The 20,357-nt window shown below is 44.5% G+C and overlaps 2 protein-coding genes across 2 annotated transcripts in view; one reads left to right on the top strand and one right to left on the bottom strand.

Annotated features, from left to right (window-relative positions):
- LOC120991124 (zinc finger protein 585A-like) overlaps positions 1-20,357 on the top strand; it is a 2,129,672-nt gene that overhangs the window by 1,651,020 nt on the left and 458,295 nt on the right. The gene's annotated exons all lie outside the window — the stretch shown is intronic.
- LOC120991885 (zinc finger protein 271-like) overlaps positions 1-20,357 on the bottom strand; it is a 78,320-nt gene that overhangs the window by 27,861 nt on the left and 30,102 nt on the right. The gene's annotated exons all lie outside the window — the stretch shown is intronic.

The following is a 20,357-nucleotide window of genomic DNA, read 5'->3' as shown; positions in this document are numbered from 1 at the left end:
AACTGAATGTGTGATTCCAGTCTTTTAAAGTTTTCTATAACACAAAGTTCAGGATTCTGGTCTACATCTAATTTTATTACCCAAATCTAGCTCAAAATCGTGACAAACCCAACAAGCATGTCTTCTGACAACATATTTGACATTTCTATGCCAAGTGGGCATCACACTAATACAATAAGTTAACGTAAAAGGATCTATCACAACATTCCTCATCACAAACTGTATTCAGTATTAAATCGATCTCTTAGACCTGATGGGCCTGGTGGTTTTACTAGTAAAGTCCATACTATAATGCCCACCTATGGATTAGCTGACAAGCTCTTTTTAATGTACAATGACAGTACATGTAGGTCACTGGCGGCATGTAATTCCTGCACGAGGTACATATAACTCATCATGATATCACAGCCACAAAAGCTGTGCCCGCATAATCCCCACTGATCACTGTCAGCTGGATAAGAGGAACACGTCATGATGTGATGGAGACATCTCCAATCAAAGAGCAGCGCAGCAACCGGTGATCAGATTCTCCTCCTGCCCTGAAGGCACCAAGGACAGAATCTGAAGTCACTTTCTCCATTCATGATTCCATACCTGTGGTGACATCTCCTGGAATGTCCTCCTCCACCTCGCTCTTACACGGGGGATCGCCCATCATCCTCTCTTCTTCATCCTCCACTTTTATATCAGTCAGATCTTCCCCCTGATTTGTCCTCTGTAACAATTCAGTACAATACAGCAGACAGGTGGGAAATCTAACAGATCCACATGAGAGACCCCCACAATCTACGACCCCTCTGACTGCAGGACTCCCCTATATAGACGTGTATAGGGCTCAGCTCCATCTACCTGAGGATTCTCCGGGACCTTCTCCTCTGTACAGTCCTGGGAATACAGAGGACGGGGACATCTCTCTGGTGGATTTCTCCTCCTGGATCCATCTGTGGAGACACAAGCACACAGTGACTGAATACATGGCCTCCTATAGATCAGACTCTTCTCTCAGCTCCTTCATTTCTAGGTTTAGTTATCAGGGGAAAATAATATTCTGATTCTATAGGAGGCTGGTGCTCCTCCATTACATGTCACTGCACACACGTGTATACACTGCACATGACGGCCCTTACCTTGTGATATAAGAGGCTGGTGCTCCTCCATTACATGTCACTGCACACACGTGTATACACTGCACATGACGGCCCTTACCTTGTGATATAAGAGGCTGGTGCTCCTCCATTACATGTCACTGTACACACTGCACATGACGGGTCTTACCTTGTGATATAAGAGGCTGGTGCTCCTCCATCATGGCCTCCTTGTACAGATCCTTGTGTCCTTCCATATACTCCCACTCCTCCATTGAGAAATAGACAGTGACATCTTGACACCTTAGAGGAACCTGACAACACAATGACACCGTCATCACCCAGACCCCTCCAGTGCTGTTACTGGAGAATTTCCCAGCATTCCCAGCAGTGTCACCTCTCCAGTCAGCAGCTCCATCATCTTGTGGGTGAGTTCTAGGATCTTCTGCTCATGTATCAGGGGGTGAGAGGGAGGTTCTGTGATGGGGTGAGGGGTCCTGCTCCGCCCTCCTGACTCCTGGAGATGGATGATGGGAGTCACACAGTCCCCCGATGTCTTCTTCACTATTGTGTACTCCTGTGGATGGAGAAAGACACTTAGGGAATAAACCCTTCAGGGGCCATGTGCTTTCCTCCGGCCCTTTCCTCCTGGGTACAATGTGCCTACTTACCTTCTCATGGCTTCTACAACATGACTATTGGTCACTGGTCACATGATACATCACTCACCATACTGGGGTCTGATCTTCAGGTTCTCCGTCACTTGGAAGGTCTGGAGGCCGTTCTCCAGGACCCTGGACTTTTCCTATCACTTCCTATGATGGATTCTCCTTCCCGATGTCTGACTTGCTACAGAATACAATAAAGAGGAGAGAAATCTAGAAAAGTTTACCTCTCCGCTCAGCAGGGAGATGATCTCCAAGGTGAGGTCTAATATTCTTCTGCTGATCTCCTTCCTGTCCATCCTTGGTGGTCATTCAGGAGAAGATGAGAGAACTGGAGGAGCTGTAGCTCAGCAATATAGTTGATGAAGGACCTGTGATGATATCACCATCATGTGATTAGTGACTCATTGCCCAGCTCCGCCCCTTCACTGATCACATGATGATGACATCACCCCAGGTCCTTCAGCTCTGGCAGTGCAGCAGATACTGGGCAGGTCCTGGTCGGTAGTCAGGGCTCTTGTTCTCTCTGGTATCAGCCATTCCTCCAGCCTGCAGGTAAGATGAGCTGTGAGGAGACAGTGTGGTGGAGAGCTCAGACATGTCACCTCTGGAGATTCTCCTCCATTACACACAAGGAATCCTTCTCCGCTCCTCAGCTTAGTATGATGGGAATACAGGGAGTGCAGAATTATTAGGCAAGTTGTATTTTTGAGGATTAATTTTATTATTAAACAACAACCATGTTCTCAATGAACCAAAAAAACTCATTAATATCAAAGCTGAATATTTTTGGAAGTAGTTTTTAGTTTGTTTTTAGTTTTAGCTATTTTAGGGGGATATCTGTGTGTGCAGGTGACTATTACTGTGCATAATTATTAGGCAACTTAGCAAAAAACAAATATATACCCATTTCAATTATTTATTTTTACCAGTGAAACCAATATAACCTCTCAACATTCACAAATATACATTTCTGACATTCAAAAACAAAACAAAAACAAATCAGTGACCAATATAGCCACCTTTCTTTGCAAGGACACTCAAAAGCCTGCCATCCATGGATTCTGTCAGTGTTTTGATCTGTTCACCATCAACATTGCGTGCAGCAGCAACCACAGCCTCCCAGACACTGTTCAGAGAGGTGTACTGTTTTCCCTCCTTGTAAATCTCACATTTGATGATGGACCACAGGTTCTCAATGGGGTTCAGATCAGGTGAACAAGGAGGCCATGTCATTAGATTTTCTTCTTTTATACCCTTTCTTGCCAGCCACGCTGTGGAGTACTTGGACGCGTGTGATGGAGCATTGTCCTGCATGAAAATCATGTTTTTCTTGAAGGATGCAGACTTCTTCCTGTACCACTGCTTGAAGAAGGTGTCTTCCAGAAACTGGCAGTAGGACTGGGAGTTGAGCTTGACTCCATCCTCAACCCGAAAAGGCCCCACAAGCTCATCTTTGATGATACCAGCCCAAACCAGTACTCCACCTCCACCTTGCTGGCGTCTGAGTCGGACTGGAGCTCTCTGCCCTTTACCAATCCAGCCACGGGCCCATCCATCTGGCCCATCAAGACTCACTCTCATTTCATCAGTCCATAAAACCTTAGAAAAATCAGTCTTGACGTTTCAGCTTGTGTGTCTTGTTCAGTGGTGGTCGTCTTTCAGCCTTTCTTACCTTGGCCATGTCTCTGAGTATTGCACACCTTGTGCTTTTGGGCACTCCAGTGATGTTGCAGCTCTGAAATATGGCCAAACTGGTGGCAAGTGGCATCTTGGCAGCTGCACGCTTGACTTTTCTCAGTTCATGGGCAGTTATTTTGCGCCTTGGTGTTTCCACACGCTTCTTGCGACCCTGTTGACTATTTTGAATGAAACGCTTGATTGTTCGATGATCACGCTTCAGAAGCTTTGCAATTTTAAGAGTGCTGCATCCCTCTGCAAGATATCTCACTATTTTTGACTTTTCTGAGCCTGTCAAGTCCTTCTTTTGACCCATTTTGCCAAAGGAAAGGAAGTTGCCTAATAATTATGCACACCTAATATAGGGTGTTGATGTCATTAGACCACACCCCTTCTCATTACAGAGATGCACATCACCTAATATGCTTAATTGGTAGTAGGCTTTCGAGCCTATACAGCTTGGAGTAAGACAACATGCATAAAGAGGATGATGTGGTAAAAATACTAATTTGCCTAATAATTCTGCACGCAGTGTAGTAGTGGGGATAGTGCGGTTGTCATCATTCACTGGCCCCTGACTGTCCTGGTGAGGGGCCCCTGCATCCAGGAGGAGAATAAATGGAGCGGGGGCCCGGCATGAGCATAGCTCTCTGAAGTCTCTTCTCTAGGAGTTGTGGACACAGCTGAGCACAGCCCAGAGGTGGGACCTGCATCTATCAGACATTTATCTCCTGTGGAGCCACCAGAAATCTCCATGTTGGGGCCCCTGGAATCCATGTGGTGAGAGCTCTGAGAAGTGGGGCCCCTCCAGGCTCAGGAAGTGCGGTTCTGGAGGTGACATCTGGTCTTGTCCCCTGGATTATTTCCTCTCCTCATAAAGGCGCCTGCAGTACTAGAAGCCTCCAGCTCCTCCAGTTCTCTCCTCTTCTCCTGAATGACCACCAAGGATGGACAGGAAGGAGATCAGCAGAAGAATATTAGACCTCACCTTGGAGATCATCTCCCTGCTGAGCGGAGAGGTAAACTTTTCTAGATTTCTCTCCTCTTTATTGTATTCTGTAACAAGTCAGACATCGGGAAGGAGAATTCATCATAGGAAGTGATAGGAAGAGTCCAGGGTCCTGGAGAACGGCCTCCAGACCTTCCAAGTGACGGAGAACCTGAAGATCAGACCCCAGTATGGTGAGTGATGTGTCATGTGACCAGTGACCAATAGTCATGTTGTAGGAGCCATGAGAAGGTAAGTAGGCATGTTGTACCAGGAGGAAATGGCCGGAGGAGAGCACATGGCCCCTGAAGGGTTTATTCCCTAAGTGTCTCTCTCCATCCACAGGAGTACACAATAGTGAAGAAGACATCGGGGGACTGTGTGACTCCCATCATCCATCTCCAGGAGTCAGGAGGGCGGAGCAGGACCCCTCACCCCATCACAGAGCCTCCCCCTCACCCCCTGATACATGAGCAGAAGATCCTAGAGCTCACCCACAAGATGATGGAGCTGCTGACTGGAGAGGTGACACTGCTGGGAATGCTGGGAAATTCTCCAGTAACAGCACTGGAGGGGTCTGGGTGATGACGGTGTCATTGTGTTGTCAGGTTCCTCTAAGGTGTCAGGACGTCACTGTCTATTTCTCCATGGAGGAGTGGGAGTATATAGAAGGACACCAGGATCTGTACAAGGAGGCCATGATGGAGGAGCACCAGCCTCTTATATCACAGGGTAAGAGCCGTCATGTGCAGTGTATACACGTGTGTGCAGTGACATGTAATGGAGGAGCACCAGCCTCTTATATCACAAGATAAGAGCCGTCATGTGCAGTGTATACACGTGTGTGCAGTGACATGTAATGGAGGAGCACCAGCCTCTTATATCACAGGGTTAGACCCGTCATGTGCAGTGTATACACGTGTGTGCAGTGACATGTAATGGAGGAGCACCAGCCTCTTATATCACAAAGTAAGAGCCGTCATGTGCAGTGTATACACGTGTGTGCAGTGACATGTAATGGAGGAGCACCAGCCTCTTATATCACAAGGTAAGAGCCGTCATGTGCAGTGTATACACGTGTGTGCAGTGACATGTAATGGAGGAGCACCAGCCTCTTATATCACAAGGTAAGAGCCGTCATGTGCAGTGTATACACGTGTGTGCAGTGACATGTAATGGAGGAGCACCAGCCTCTTATATCACAAGGTAAGAGCGGTCATGTGCAGTGTATACACGTGTGTGCAGTGATATGTAATGGAGGAGCACCAGCCTCTTATATCACAGGGTAAGAGCCGTCATGTGCAGTGTATACACGTGTGTGCAGTGACATGTAATGGAGGAGCACCAGCCTCTTATATCACAGGGTAAGACCCGTCATGTGCAGTGTATACACGTGTGTGCAGTGACATGTAATGGAGGAGCACCAGCCTCTTATATCACAAGGTAAGAGCCGTCATGTGCAGTGTATACACGTGTGTGCAGTGACATGTAATGGAGGAGCACCAGCCTCTTATATCACAGGGTAAGAGCCGTCATGTGCAGTGTATACACGTGTGTGCAGTGACATGTAATGGAGGAGCACCAGCCTCTTATATCACAGGGTAAGACCCGTCATGTGCAGTGTATACATGTGTGTGCAGTGACATGTAATGGAGGAGCACCAGCCTCTTATATTACAGGGTAAGACCCGTCATGTGCAGTGTATACACGTGTGTGCAGTGACATGTAATGGAGGAGCACCAGCCTCTTATATCACAAGGTAAGAGCCGTCATGTGCAGTGTATACACGTGTGTGCAGTGACATGTAATGGAGGAGCACCAGCCTCTTATATTACAGGGTAAGACCCGTCATGTGCAGTGTATACACGTGTGTGCAGTGACATGTAATGGAGGAGCACCAGCCTCTTATATCACAAGGTAAGAGCCGTCATGTGCAGTGTATACACGTGTGTGCAGTGGCATGTAATGGAGGAGCACCAGCCTCTTATATCACAAGGTAGGACCCGTCATGTGCAGTGTATACACGTGTGTGCAGTGACATGTAATGGAGGAGCACCAGCCTCTTATATCACAAGGTAAGAGCCGTCATGTGCAGTGTATACACGTGTGTGCAGTGACATGTAATGGAGGAGCACCAGCCTCTTATATCACAGGGTAAGACCCGTCATGTGCAGTGTATACACTGTTGTGCCTTTTCATAAGTGTAAACATTTATATATGAGTATTCTAGTTATAATGGGTATTTATGGCCTATGAGAAGCCATGATGGATCAAGTTCACTATTCTATATGGATTTTGTTTTTATGTCGGCCAAAATGAGTTCAGAGGAAGGTTACTGAGTATAAAGGTTCTTCCTTGCAGATGTGTGCCAATCTGGAAGGGAGTGTTTCTTACCTCATCTCATGGATTTATGACAGGAGATAAGAATTCCCTGGACGCAGCTGCTACTAATTACCTATACAGTTAGGTATTTATTAATGAAGCAGAAAATCTGTGTATTCATATAATCAACCTTAGTTTTGTATAAAAATTAAAAAGACATATATTTCTTTATCTTATATTGTTATATATTCTGAAGGACCTTGATGTATCCAGTGTCTTGTATATATTTCTCGCTAGGAGAATATTCCTTTCTAAAACAGCGTTAATGAGGATTCGTTCAGAAGAAGCTGTGTTATTCTAACTAGCGCTTAATCACTGTTAGACAGCTAGAAGATACCCAACACCTGTGCTAGTATAGGCCTCAATTGTATTTCTTATCTATAACAATGGATTTATAGGTTGGGAAACTCTTGCTGGTTCCTCCAAGTCTGGATTATAATGGCGACATGTGTTGAATTAAATCCCTTATCGATGATTTAAAGTACCGAGGTCAAATGTATAGAATGCAGGATGATGTCAGGCATGTATAAGTTAACCATTTCTAGTATGATGCTAATGGCTTATACAACAGTGCCACCTAGCTGTAAGTAGGTATCATTACACCAGTAACAGAAACATATTCTGGGAAATGCAGTGACATCATCAGCCATTATCATAGTTACACGTCCATCCGACATGATTGGAAAACTCTAATCTAGGAGGGCGTGTTCGTCTGATAAGTTTCTGGATAATTACCCACATACTAGTGATAAAAAATAACCACCAAAGGAAGAAGAAAGAGGGCCCTGAGAAAGATCCTGATTATCAGAAAATTCTGGAGAGTTGACTTCCCTTAAGACTCTGCAAAATATCTGCCTCTGGGTAATGTATGTTTTTGTTATATGTAGTATTAATATAAATTAGTTGGTTTGATTCTTAGCCAATCCCCGCTTATTGTGGACGGATAAGATTAGTTCCTACATCAATATTATCACTATTCAGCAACAATGCATATTGCTGAATAAAAATTTATATTGATTTTCAGAAGAAACTCTCTGTTGGGAATCTTTATATTCCCTGGTCTGATATCAAGCCGATAATTTATAAGTTAATTGCAGTACTACCAAACACCCCGAGATTTGTTCATAGTTTGGCAGAGCAAGGGTTCGTATCCGTCATTTTCTTTATTGAATTTCGCAATATAATCAGTTGATATATAGCTTTCATATTTAAGCAGAATTGGCATATTTCGCATTGGTTTACTAGAGAACGTTGGTAAATTTGTGGTGTGTCAGCAATTTGGGTACTACATTTCATTGTATTGTCTTTGCTTTATTATTGGTCATATACAGTATTCATTGTATCTAAATTACTTTATAATAAATCATTTATATTTTTACATAGACGCTGGTACCGTAGTTTTACTAATTGCACAAAATAATTAGGTTCTTGATCGAATGTTTTTTTTAAGGGGTTTATATGTCCCCCTTGGAACAAAAGTCTCAAGGATAATTTTCCCCCCCTTGATCCTTTCTTTATATAAGGCACTTGCTTTATATCCCCAACATAAGTGGAGGCACTGCTGAGATCGAGTTAATTCTTTAATTATTTGTGCACAATGTAATGTGTTTCCTATCTGATTCTAATGGATATGTGTGAGCAGCATTGGATATCATCCTTTGCTGCTTCCTGATTCCCCTGATGAACCACATGGATATCGCGACCTAGGGAAACGCGTCGGGAAGTGAAGTTTGTAGGAGAGATAACCAGGGTATTACAGGTGTCAGCTACCTATAGGTGGGATCGCCCCTTTGGGTGGCTGTCCCACATTTAGGCAGGGCTAGTGGTAGGGTTACCTTAGGGACAGATGATCTTCCCTACCACCTCATCTTGGCTGTTACCCCTGAAGACCTGCTGATCGTAGCATTTGGTATGAAGTAATTGTTAGTTATGGATATCAGCTAATGCTGTTGCCTTGCTTTGGCTGAAGTATATTTTACCCTGATACTGTCGCCTGGTTGTTCCGCTTATCTGTTGATAAATACGTGCACCATTTGTATCCTAGCGTGGGCACGTTTCTATGATTATGATTTAAGATTAATTTTTTACAATTGATTTTGGGGTTTTTGTGTTCAAATCTTAAACGTATCTAGTAAAAGTAAAATTTTATGGGTATTTCTCTTCTGTGATTTTTTTATTTGTGCAAATAGTAACACGCCTCAGATGCTCTACTGTCTGAGCTATCTAGGCTTGTTCAGAGTAAAAGCAGTTTTGAAGAGTAGACTAACCTGGCGTCTGGGTGCTCAGACCTTTCCCCCTGCCTGGGGATTAAGGAACCACGGGCAGGTTGGGGGACCTTGAGGATTCCAAACCTACCGCTTTGACAACAAGTAGTATCTGGATCGGCTGAAGCAAGAGGTTTTGGGTCACAGACTTTGACCCATGACACATCCATCAGGTGGGACAGGACAGCCAATTGAGATGTTTCAGCACATGGACACACCACCACCCAATAAATAAACCCGATCTGGCCGCCATTTAACATTCAGTTTTTTTGCCAGTCTAGGGAGAGGTTGCTTTGACAACAAGTAGTATCTGGATCGGCTGAAGCAAGAGGTTTTGGGTCACCGCATCTCCTTGAGGTTTCCACATCAGGGGAAGTCTGGCCAGAGGCTATTTGCTGGGTGAAATACATCAGAACAGTGAAATGGAAGTGAAATTACCGTCACAAACACCAGCAGAATATTGATAAATGCACTGAGATCATCTGCCTTACCTGATTAAGTAGAGGACACTCCAGTAGAGATGACCTTGCGGTTTACCTGGCAGTCATTTCACGGCGAACTTTGTTCGTTCGCCGAATGGGCGAACATATGGCGATGTCGGCCGTCACCATATTCTTTGCATTGTGCAGAACATTTACCCATGACACATCAATCAGGTGGGACAGGACAGCCAATTGAGACATTTCAGCACATGGACGTACCCCCTACCTTATAACGAAACCCGATCTGGCCACCATTTTACATTCTGTTTTTTGCCAGTGTAGGGAAAGGTTGCTGTGTGGAGCAGGGACAGACTGTTAGAGAGTATAGAGACACCAAACGTTAGCTAATAGGGCCACAAAAGTCCTTTTAAGGACTTGCACAGGTGTGCTATTGATAGGTGTGACATACTGAGGGGTGTAATATACTTACCGTATTTTTCGCCATATAAGACGCACCGGCCCATAAGACGCACCTAGGTTTTTGGGGAGGAAAATAAGAAAAAAATTTTTTTTAACCAAAAGGTGTGCTTTTGGTGGGTTTGGAACTAAGGAGGATCTGTGGATGACGGACACTGTTATGGGGGGATCTGTGGATGACGGACACTGTTATGGGGGGATCTGTGGATGACGGACACTGTTATGGGGGGATCTGTGGATGACGGACACTGTTATGGGGGATCTGCGGATGACGGACACTTATGGGGGGATCTGTGGATGACGGACACTTATGGGGGGATCTGTGGATGACGGACACTTATGGGGGGATCTGTGGATGACGGACACTTATGGGGGGATCTGTGGATCTCGGACATTTATGGGGGGATCTGTGGATGACGGACACTTATGGGGGGATCTGTGGATGACTGACACTTATGGGGGGATCTGTGGATGACGGACACTTATGGGGGGATCTGTGGATGACGGACACTTATGGTGGGATCTGTGGATGACGGACACTTATGGGGGGATCTGTGGATAACGGACACTGTTACAGGGGGGGGATCTGTGGATGGCACAGTTAAGGGGTGGGGGCACTGTGGATGGCACTGTTATGGGGTGGGGGATCTGTGGATGGCACTGTTATATATGTGCCATCCACAGACCCCCACCCCATAACAGTGCCATCCACAGTGCCCCCCCCAGCCCATAACAGTGCCATCCACAGACCCCCACCCCTTAACTGTGCCATCCACAGATTCCACAGATAAAATATATTATTGAATTAAAAGTTATTAAACATGCCCCCTCACTCCTAATAGTACCGCATATCCGAATTTCTTCGGTATAATGCCGGCAGGCGGGCCGGGCGGCCGGCGCGTCCCTCAGTGACGTCACTTGTCTGCGCCGCCTGCTTCATTCATAAAGCAGGCGGCGCAGGCACGTGACATCAGGGAGTTACGCTGCCGCCCGCCCGTCCTGCCTGCCGGCATTATACAGAAGAAATTAAGATATACGGTACTATTAGGAGTGAGGGGTCATGTTTAATAACTTTTAATTCAATAATACATTTTATATTAGTATACCGGAGCGGTGGGGCGGGGCTATAGTACAGTGACCGGACTGCCCCACCGCTATTGCCGGCCCCCAGCTCCTCCTCCCAGTCCCTCCCCCGGCCCCCGCTCCGTACATCGCGTCCAGCGATGTTAAACTGTCAGCATTCGCCCCATAAGACGCAGGGGCATTTTCCTCCCATTTTTGGGGAGGAAAAAGTGCGTCTTATGGGGCAAAAAATACGGTATAATATACTTTCTAACATAGAAAGTATATTATAGTGCATTTGTATTGTGCAGCAGTTGTGTACAGTTCTGCTGCGATACTGAAGCTATACAGAGGGACAAATGCTATTGGAATAACTAATTGCAACTAGTGTGATATACCAGTTGCCCCCCCCCAATAAATGTGATTAAGGCAGGGGTGCGATATACCTATAATATAATTTCTATATAGTGCATTTGTATTGTGCAGCATTTGTGTGCGGTTCTGTTGAGATACCGCAGCTATACAGAGGGACAAACGCCATTGGAACAACTAATTGCAACTGGTGTGATATACCAGTTGCCCGCCAAAATCCACAAATACTGCTCTTATGTAGGGACTTTGTCACAGGGTCATTTTGAAAATGACAGGCAGAGGAAGAGGCAGGCCATTCTGCAGAGGTGGTAGGAGTCTTGCAGGTGCACTAGGCCGGAGCCTAAGTGGGAAGTTGGAGAAGGTGATTATGTCAACGGACGCAGCAGAGTTGGTTGAGTGGCTCACTCAACCTTCTGCTTCTGCACCCTCCTCATCCTCTGTATCTGCACCCTCCTCACTCTCTGCTGTGTGCACCCCCAAAGACACCACCACCACCATAGCCCCTCCACTCGAGTCAGAAGAATTACTTTCCCATCAATTCCCAGAACTTACCGATGCACAGCCATTCTTGGCATCGGATGAGGAAGAGGAGGTAGCAACGGCCGCCACCCAGCGGTCTGATGACAGTACCCAGATCAGCCCAAGGAGGGTGGTCCCCTCTGTTGCTGCCTACCCCGAGGATCTTTAATGTCAGTGGTGGTGAAGGTGACGATGATGACGTGTCGATGGACGTTACGTGGGTGCCGACAAGAGAGGAAGAGGAGGGGAGTTCAGAGGGAGAGACGGAGCAGCAGATAGGGAGGAGAAGCAGGCAGAACTCGCAGTGCACAGGAGGCAAAAAGCAGACAGCAAATGTATCTGGAGCGAGCCACCCACCATGCACGGTCACATCTTGCACTCCCAGGACGCCGGCACATGGCTCAGCAGTGTGGGCTTTTTCTTTTACGTGTCAGCTGCTGATAATAGTGTTGCCATCTGCAGCCTGTGCTGTCAATGCATAAGTCGCGGTAAGCCCAACACTCACCTAGGGACGACCGCCTTGAGAAGGAACCTGGCCTCCCATCATTGAGCCCAGTGGGAGCAACACCGTCAGAACCCACAAAGCCACACTCCTGGTGCTCCACATCCTGCTTCTTCTCCTTCTCCTCTCTCCTCACATTTGTCCTCCACCTTCCACTGTGCTGTCGTCGCGTTCATCTGGCACAAGGCAGGCTTCCGTGGCCCAAATGTTTGAGCGTAAAAAAATGATGACACCGCATAATCCTCTTGGCCAACGGCTGACCACCGGCTTGTCGGAACTGCTAGCCCACTAACTACTGCCATATAAACTGGTGGACTCGGAGGCCTTTAGAACATTTTTGGCCAGAACACATAATGGTCCCTGTCGTAGGTAAATACAGCGGCACTAAAGGCCTTTTCTGTCCGGTGAATGCCTACTGTTTGGGACTTCAGAGAAATTCAACACCTATGACGACCACGTGTTATGGAATTTCGACTATTATCATTTGTTGTTTTTTTAAGAGGGGGGGTTTCGTTAGCCATGTTTTTAATCCAATTTTATCTTTTTTGTTCTTTTAAACATATGTATTTGACATCTATTTGTACTGGCCTGCAGTAAAATTGATATCCAATGACCGTCTAATATGCACATAATCACTGGACCATTTATGTACGGTAAATGCATAATTTTTGGGGCCTCTAATCTAACTAGCCAACAGTAAAATTGTTATATGGTGACCCCTTAATGTACCTCCATCCACATTATTAATTGTTCTTTTCTGTTCGGTGAATTACTAATTTTTGGGGCCTATAGTCCACTGGCCTACAGTAAAATTGATATCCAATGACCGTCTAATATACCCCCAGCCACATAATTACTTGTTCTTTTCTGTCCGGTGAATGCCTAATGTTTGGGCCTGTACTCCAGTGGCCTACATTAAACTTTTTATCCATTGACCGCATAATGTACCTCGAGCCACATAATCACAATTTCTTTTATGTCAGGTGAATCATTTTTAAGGACCGTACTTCCGTGGCATAAAATAAAATATTTCTAGGCTCCAGCAGCGCACATTTCTGAGAATTTCCGTTTATGATGCATAAAAATGGCCCCTGATTAAAATACATATTCTTTGGGGGAATGTTTGCCATTGATCCCCCTCTGGTATGTCACTGTCCATGTTGTGGGACGATTTGTGCACTTCTTGTAAGTATTTGGTGGCTGCAAATATGACCTGAAGGTTTTTCAGGTTTGCCTGCCATTAAAGTGAATGGGGTCCGCCGCGAACTTGCGGTTCGCGAAATTTGATCGCGTTCGCACATCGTCCCGGCCGATGCTCGTCCATCACTACACTCCAGTGATGTGTAGACATTCTACGTGGATGCACCGGCCATTCTGTCCCCCTAATCCATGCAGTGTATTCATGAGAGAGGTATTTCATACACAACCCCAGGGGAGAAGCAGGAGGTAAACTTTCTTGCAATCAAGAAGCACAGTGGCTGGGCCACTTAATGAAGAAGGCACAATCTTAAATTGCCTTCAGGCAGAGGGACTGAGACCCAACCCAGTATTCCGCCAGGACATAAGTGAGTAACCTCATGCATGCGCCGTATTATTGACTCAAACCACCACACCTAACCTCAGAGCGGGGAGGCAGTATACAGATAGGGAGCCTGAAAAGGCTTTGGAGAAATGTCTGTAAAAGGAGCAATGTTGTAAGAACTTGTCTCCATCATGACCTCGAGAGAATTAAATCTGTAAAGAATATATCAAGGCAAAATGTTTCACTCGTTCTTCCAACGAGCTTTCTCAATTCTGAGTGACTGTACAAGAATTCTCTGGGAATAAATATGTAACTGAATCAAAATCTGGTAATTATACCCAGCATGGGGTCAGAGGTCATTATACCCAGCATGGGGTCAAAGGTGTTGATTCCATTATCCTAATTGGAGTCTGAAGGGAAATGTGACTCCATCTTGTCTTCTCTCTTACATGTACAGAATTGTTATAATATCTTACCCACGCACTGTTCCCCCCCGCTGTGAGTTAGGTTCACTTATCTGTCCAAGAACTAGAACAAATGTTCTGTTTCATTCAGGGTCATTCGGCACAACTGTGTACATTCTTATATGTGACGTATTGCATACCCATAAAAGGATGTTCCGGTAGTATCTGTGTGACCACCAATGTTTATCTTTTATGATTGGTTTAACGCTGTTGTTATGCAAACTTTTCTACTGCCTATATAAGGCCAAGCTATAGCATAATAAAGTTAGAGTGTTTCTCAGTGATGTGTGTCTATTATTGCCAACTAAGAAACATCTCTCCTGACGTCAGTGTCTTAAACCAAGGTTGTCGTAGAGGTTTAGAAAGGTCCAAATCCTTTCAGTTTGGGGGCTCCGTCCGGGATAGAGAAGGCCATCCTCATGTCCGGTAAGAGAGACATCCCTTTTGTCCACTGCCGGGTCCGAGGGCACTGGCCACATATCTACCCGTGAGTTTTTATTATGTATCCGGGATACATTGTTAATCTTTAAAAATAGACTCCGGGAGTTTATAATAAGTACTTGGAGTACTTTCATGAATAAGGCCGGCACTTGGAGTGCGATGCACGGATTAGAGTCTCAGGGACATCTATCCGTAAGTTGGTTTGTGTCAGGGACACACCAAAGGATCTCCGGGAGATCTATTTACTTTATCTAACTGTCGACAGAGATATTTTTTAGTACCAGGGGTACATGTAAGAGAACAGTCTCAGGGAGACTGACCTACCTTGGTTTGACGCATACCTATATTTAGAGTATAAGATACATAGAGTGTTAAGATTCATCTGTTTGTGTGAGACCTATTGTTCTGGTGGTAAGTGTACGAACATATCTCACTGTAATATTATCACTCTGTCATTTGATGAATTTTCTTACTGTGGGTGGAGGAAAATCTAAGTGTGAGTTTCCCTCTCCCAACCAGGGACTGCAGGCTGCAAATAGTGACAGTCTCCTTCCCAATCTCATGTTGATTGTAAAGCAGCGCGTTTTCTCATGGACCTTAGACAAAATACTAAATACAAGACTTTGAGAAACAGTTATATGAGAAGGAGGCAGCAGGATGCTTTGAGATCAGGAAGATACAGACCCCCACACATAGTTACAAAAGTTTAGGATCAAACACGTGAGTTAACAGAGACAGCCGAGACATTTCTCAGTTGCTGTCAGACATTTACTGCAGAAGCTGTCTGTTTCAGCGTGATAGACTTGAAAGATGCTTTCTTCTCTATCCCGGTTGACAAGCAGACCAGACTTTTTTTGCTTTTTCCTTTGAGGGTCGTCAACTTACCTGGTGCAGGATGCCCCAGGGATATGCTGATTCACCTGTAGTGTACAGCATTGTCCTCCAAGCCAGTTTAAAACACTGGCACCCCCCCCCCCAGGGTTCTGTACGTGGATTATTTGTTATTGTGTAGTATGTCAGAGGAGGCCAATGTAACAGATGGTTTATCTTTGTTGAAATGGTTGTCTGAATGTGGACACAAGGTGTCACGCAAAAAAATGCAATGGTGTAAAAAGCAAGTTGAATACTTGGGCTTTGTTCTCACAAAGGGAGAAAGGAGAATCAGCACAGAAAGAGTCCAGTCTGTTGTGGGGCTGGTCACCCCGCACCCCAAGAAATAAATGTTATCTTTCCTTGGTATGATAAACTACTGCAGACAATGGATTCCTGATTGCTCCTACTATGACAATGTAATGAGACAATCCACTCTGGCAGACATGCCAGATCTCATCAGGTGGTCTGAGGAAATGTTTAATGCATTTGATTATTTAAAATGTTCTTTAATGACAAGTCCAGGTTTGGGCCTCCCTGACTACAAACTCACATTCCACGTATATGCTCGACAAAATTGTAAAACCATGGCGGGTGTGCTGACACAATATCACGGAGGCAAGTTACGTCCTTGTGCCTTTTTCTCAAAGGTGGTTCTGGCATCCGTCCAAGGAATGCCGGCCTGTCTGAGGTCTCTTGCAGCCTGTGCTATGATGGTTGAGCTTGCAACGCCACTCACAATGGGACATGAGACTATCCTGTACACCACACATGATGTAGTGGGCCTTCTCGGGGGCATATACACACACAGCACATGTCCGCACAGAGACTATCTAGATGTGAGATTCTACTCCTCAGCAATCCCTCCCTCCAAATCAAATACGCAACACACACCTCAGGTCCAGCACCTATCTTGAATGCCCTATTAGGACTTAAAGGACCTGAGGATCACTTGACAGAGGCACATGATTGTATACACGCCATACAACATGACACACATGTTATCCTGGAAGCCAGGCCCATCACATACCAATCTGCACAAGTAGCAGAATTTCACTCACGAGAGCATGCACACTACATAAAGGCAAGCCAGTCACCATTTACACTGACAGCAGGTACGCACATGAAGTGGTCTGGGACCACGGGGTCATTTGGCAAAGGAGTTAAAGATGTCTGTTTGGAAGGGTATGTTCTTACAATCCATCTACACCCAGAAACTACTGACCCAACTGGGTTTAGTGGTCATGAACAATTCCTAGTGGGGATTGAAAAGGTGGATGATGAGGTGTTCTTCCCAGTACAAGTGAATGACCTAGGAAGAACTAAAAGGGCTAAATTGGATTTGTGCCATGAAAATAGTTATATTAGTAGGGATTTACTAAATCATTTGGCCAATCCAAAAGTAATTAGGTATCCAAACCCTCAGGATAATTGGGTCCATGACTTGGATACTGATTCTGATAACCATAATGTGATTGCGAAATGTATGTTAACCATTTCCATTGCAGGTAAATTAGCAACTCATTTATTCCTGGTGCTTAATGAGCCCCCATATCCCATGTACATTGGTAACGATATAATACATATTTTTGCCATCTATGTGGATATAGTGAATTCCACATTGTGGACAAGATTAAAAGGGAATCCTGATGGTTTTATGGATGAACATGAAGCACTCAAGTCATCCCAGATACTGCCATATGCAGTCAGTGTATTAGTGCCACGAGATATAATCATACCTCCAGGTGCTAATAATTTCCTGTTACCCAGGTATCAAAAGGCCAAAATTCAAGAATTCTGATGCATTGATCTGCCTCTATCAAACAGAATGCAACAATTAATTATTTCAGTAAATCCTACCCCTATGGTGAACTTACAAGCCTTTAGAACCCAAATAATTGTGAATAATGGTATTCCAAATTAAATCCATTTGTCTAAAGACACAATCATTGATATGGCATTAGATTCAGATTATTATACCTTTGGGTTTCAGAATGTAATTATTGGCCTAATACCTGAATTGTATCTAACAGAAGAACAATTGGTTGAACAAACATTTTATTCTTCTACTGAAGGATTGTTCACCATTAGTTCAGTATATCCTTTTAATCTTGAAGAAGGTACTTGTAAGGTAGAGGAATCCTCCCTTACCTTTAATCATACAATTAATGAGCAGGAAGCCCAGGAATATCATGAGTTTGCTGAAAAAGCCGGTAAGTTGAATCATGACCTTACTGAGAAAGCCTACGAAATAGGTCAGACTGAAGTTTTTCCAGGGTTCCTAGAAATGGTACAGCAGAAAATATTGTTGGCTGATGGATGCTCCAATGACCTAGAGCACCAACAATTAAAAGAAATTCTTTTAGAATTCAAGGATATCTTTGCTAAAGATTCCTTTGATTGTGGTCTGACTGACATACACATTGCCAGAATTCAGACTGATCCCGAGGCACCTCCTGTTTATATCAAGCAATATCGTCTTCCACTAGCTTGTTACGACTCGCTAGCGGAAACAGTCCGAAATCTCAAGGAGATAGGTATTATAAGACTGGTGCACAGTTCTTATAACAATCCTATCCTTGGAATTCTTAAACCAAATGGTCAATGGCATTTATGTGCCGATCCTGACAGCTCAATAAACGTGTATATATGTCTGGCTGGCCTGTGCCATATATAGACCAATGCTTGGTACAAATGCAGGGCGCCAGGATCTTTACCACATTAGATTGCGCTCAGGGGTATTGGACAATCAAGGTGAGTCCTGAAGACCAACATAAATTGGCATTCACCTTTGGTAAGGAACAATTTGCCTGGACCAGACTACCGTTTGGATACATAAACTCAGGTCATGAATTTGTATTTTTACATAAGGCTATGCCTGATGCCACGGAAAGAGGAAACTTAACTTATGTAGATGACATTTTGATGAAAAGTACCTAATTTGGCCAGCATATTCAAGAGATTAGACATGTGCTTAGGCTATTTTCACACTTGTTGCTGCAGTGTGATCTGGCAAGCAGTTCCGTCGTCGGAATTGCCGGCCGGATCCACAGATCTGGATGTGACTGAAAGCATTTGTGAGACGCATCCGCTTATAATGCGGACAGACGGATCCGTCTTGTATCTTTTTTCCAATTTTTACCGGTCTGCATATGCGCAGACCGAAAGAACAGATCCGGCATTCCGGTATTTTGAATGCCGGGTCCGGCACTAATACATTCCTATGGGGAAAAATGCCGGATCCGGCATTCAGGCAAGTCTTCAGTTTTTTACGCCGGAGATAAAACTGTAGCATGCTACGGTTTTATCTTTTGCCTGATCAGTCAAATGACTGAACTGAAGACATCCTGAACGGATTACTCTCCATTCAGAATGCATGGGGATATGCCTGATCAGTTCTTTTCCGGTATAGAGCCCCTGTGACGGAACTCTATGCCGGAAAAGAAAAACGCTAGTGGGAAAGTACCCTTAATCAGCTAAAAGAGACAAGTGTAAAAATCTCTTTACAGAAAGCCCAGTGGTGTCGGACCAAGGTCAATTTCCTTGGGCATGAGGTTACCTGTGAAGGCCTGAATCCCCAGAAGAAAAAGGTGGAGGCAGTGATGAAATCTAAAACGCCGACCAATATCAGTAAACTAAAGTAATTTCTGGGTATGATGAATTACTCACGAAAGTTCATTGATAAATATGCAGAGATCAGTAAACCGTTGTTGACCTTGTTAAAGAAAGGTGTACCCTGGACATGGGGGGAGGGAAGAGAGTAAAGCCATGAGTGAGCTTAAAAGAAAACTCACCCAAGCCCTGTGTCTACCTTATCCAGAGGGGAGTAAACCCTTTTATCTGGAAACTGGTTTTACAGATCTTAGTATTAGTGCTGTTTTATGCCAAAAACAGGATAAATTGCATAAAGTTATTGCTGTTCTACCTGTCACCTGTCACCGGTAGAAATAAAGTTTAACGACTGTGAAAAAGCTTTATTAGCCACAGTCTGGGCACTTCAAAACTTTTGAAGTTTTATTCAGGATGAGAAAATCATTGTTGAAACGGCACACCAACCCCTACAATACTTACAGAGTGAGAAAATTTGGGATGGTAACTTGTCTAATAGCAGAATCACTGCTTGGACCTTGTCTTTACAAGGATGGCCATTGGAAGTTCGGTTTAAGCAAAATAAAAAGTGTCCAGTAGCCGAATGACTCGCCGAACTGCATGACTGTGCCGCTCATTATCATAAAGAAGAGATGGTAGATGATTTTCTAGAAGAACAAAAATGAGGAAGATTATTGTCCTTTACTTCAACGTGTGTATATAGATGGTTGTGCTTATCACACCATGATAGGAGATGAAAGAAAACTAGTGGCAGGAATTGGCATTACTTGGACAGATAAATTTCCTAATATTTCAGTGGGATACAGTATTAGTGCTAAAAGTAGCCAGGTAGCAGAATTAGCTGCTGTATACCAAACTGTTAAGATTGCTAGAGAGCACAATATCAAAGAATTCCCACATGGAAGAGGAATCACATGTTACGGTCCAACAATAAACCGGTGAAACACGCCAAGTTGTTTTGTGTCATAGACGAATTGGTCCAAGGTAATGGTTTAACCGTTTATTGGAAAAAGACTAAAGGTCATTTCAAAAC

Source organism: Bufo bufo, chromosome 2, assembly GCF_905171765.1.
Source record: "Bufo bufo chromosome 2, aBufBuf1.1, whole genome shotgun sequence".
In the NCBI taxonomy this organism is placed as follows: domain Eukaryota; kingdom Metazoa; phylum Chordata; class Amphibia; order Anura; family Bufonidae; genus Bufo; species Bufo bufo.
The sequence above is the reverse complement of the archived record's forward strand: the minus strand, read 5'-3'. Positions and strand labels throughout refer to the sequence as shown.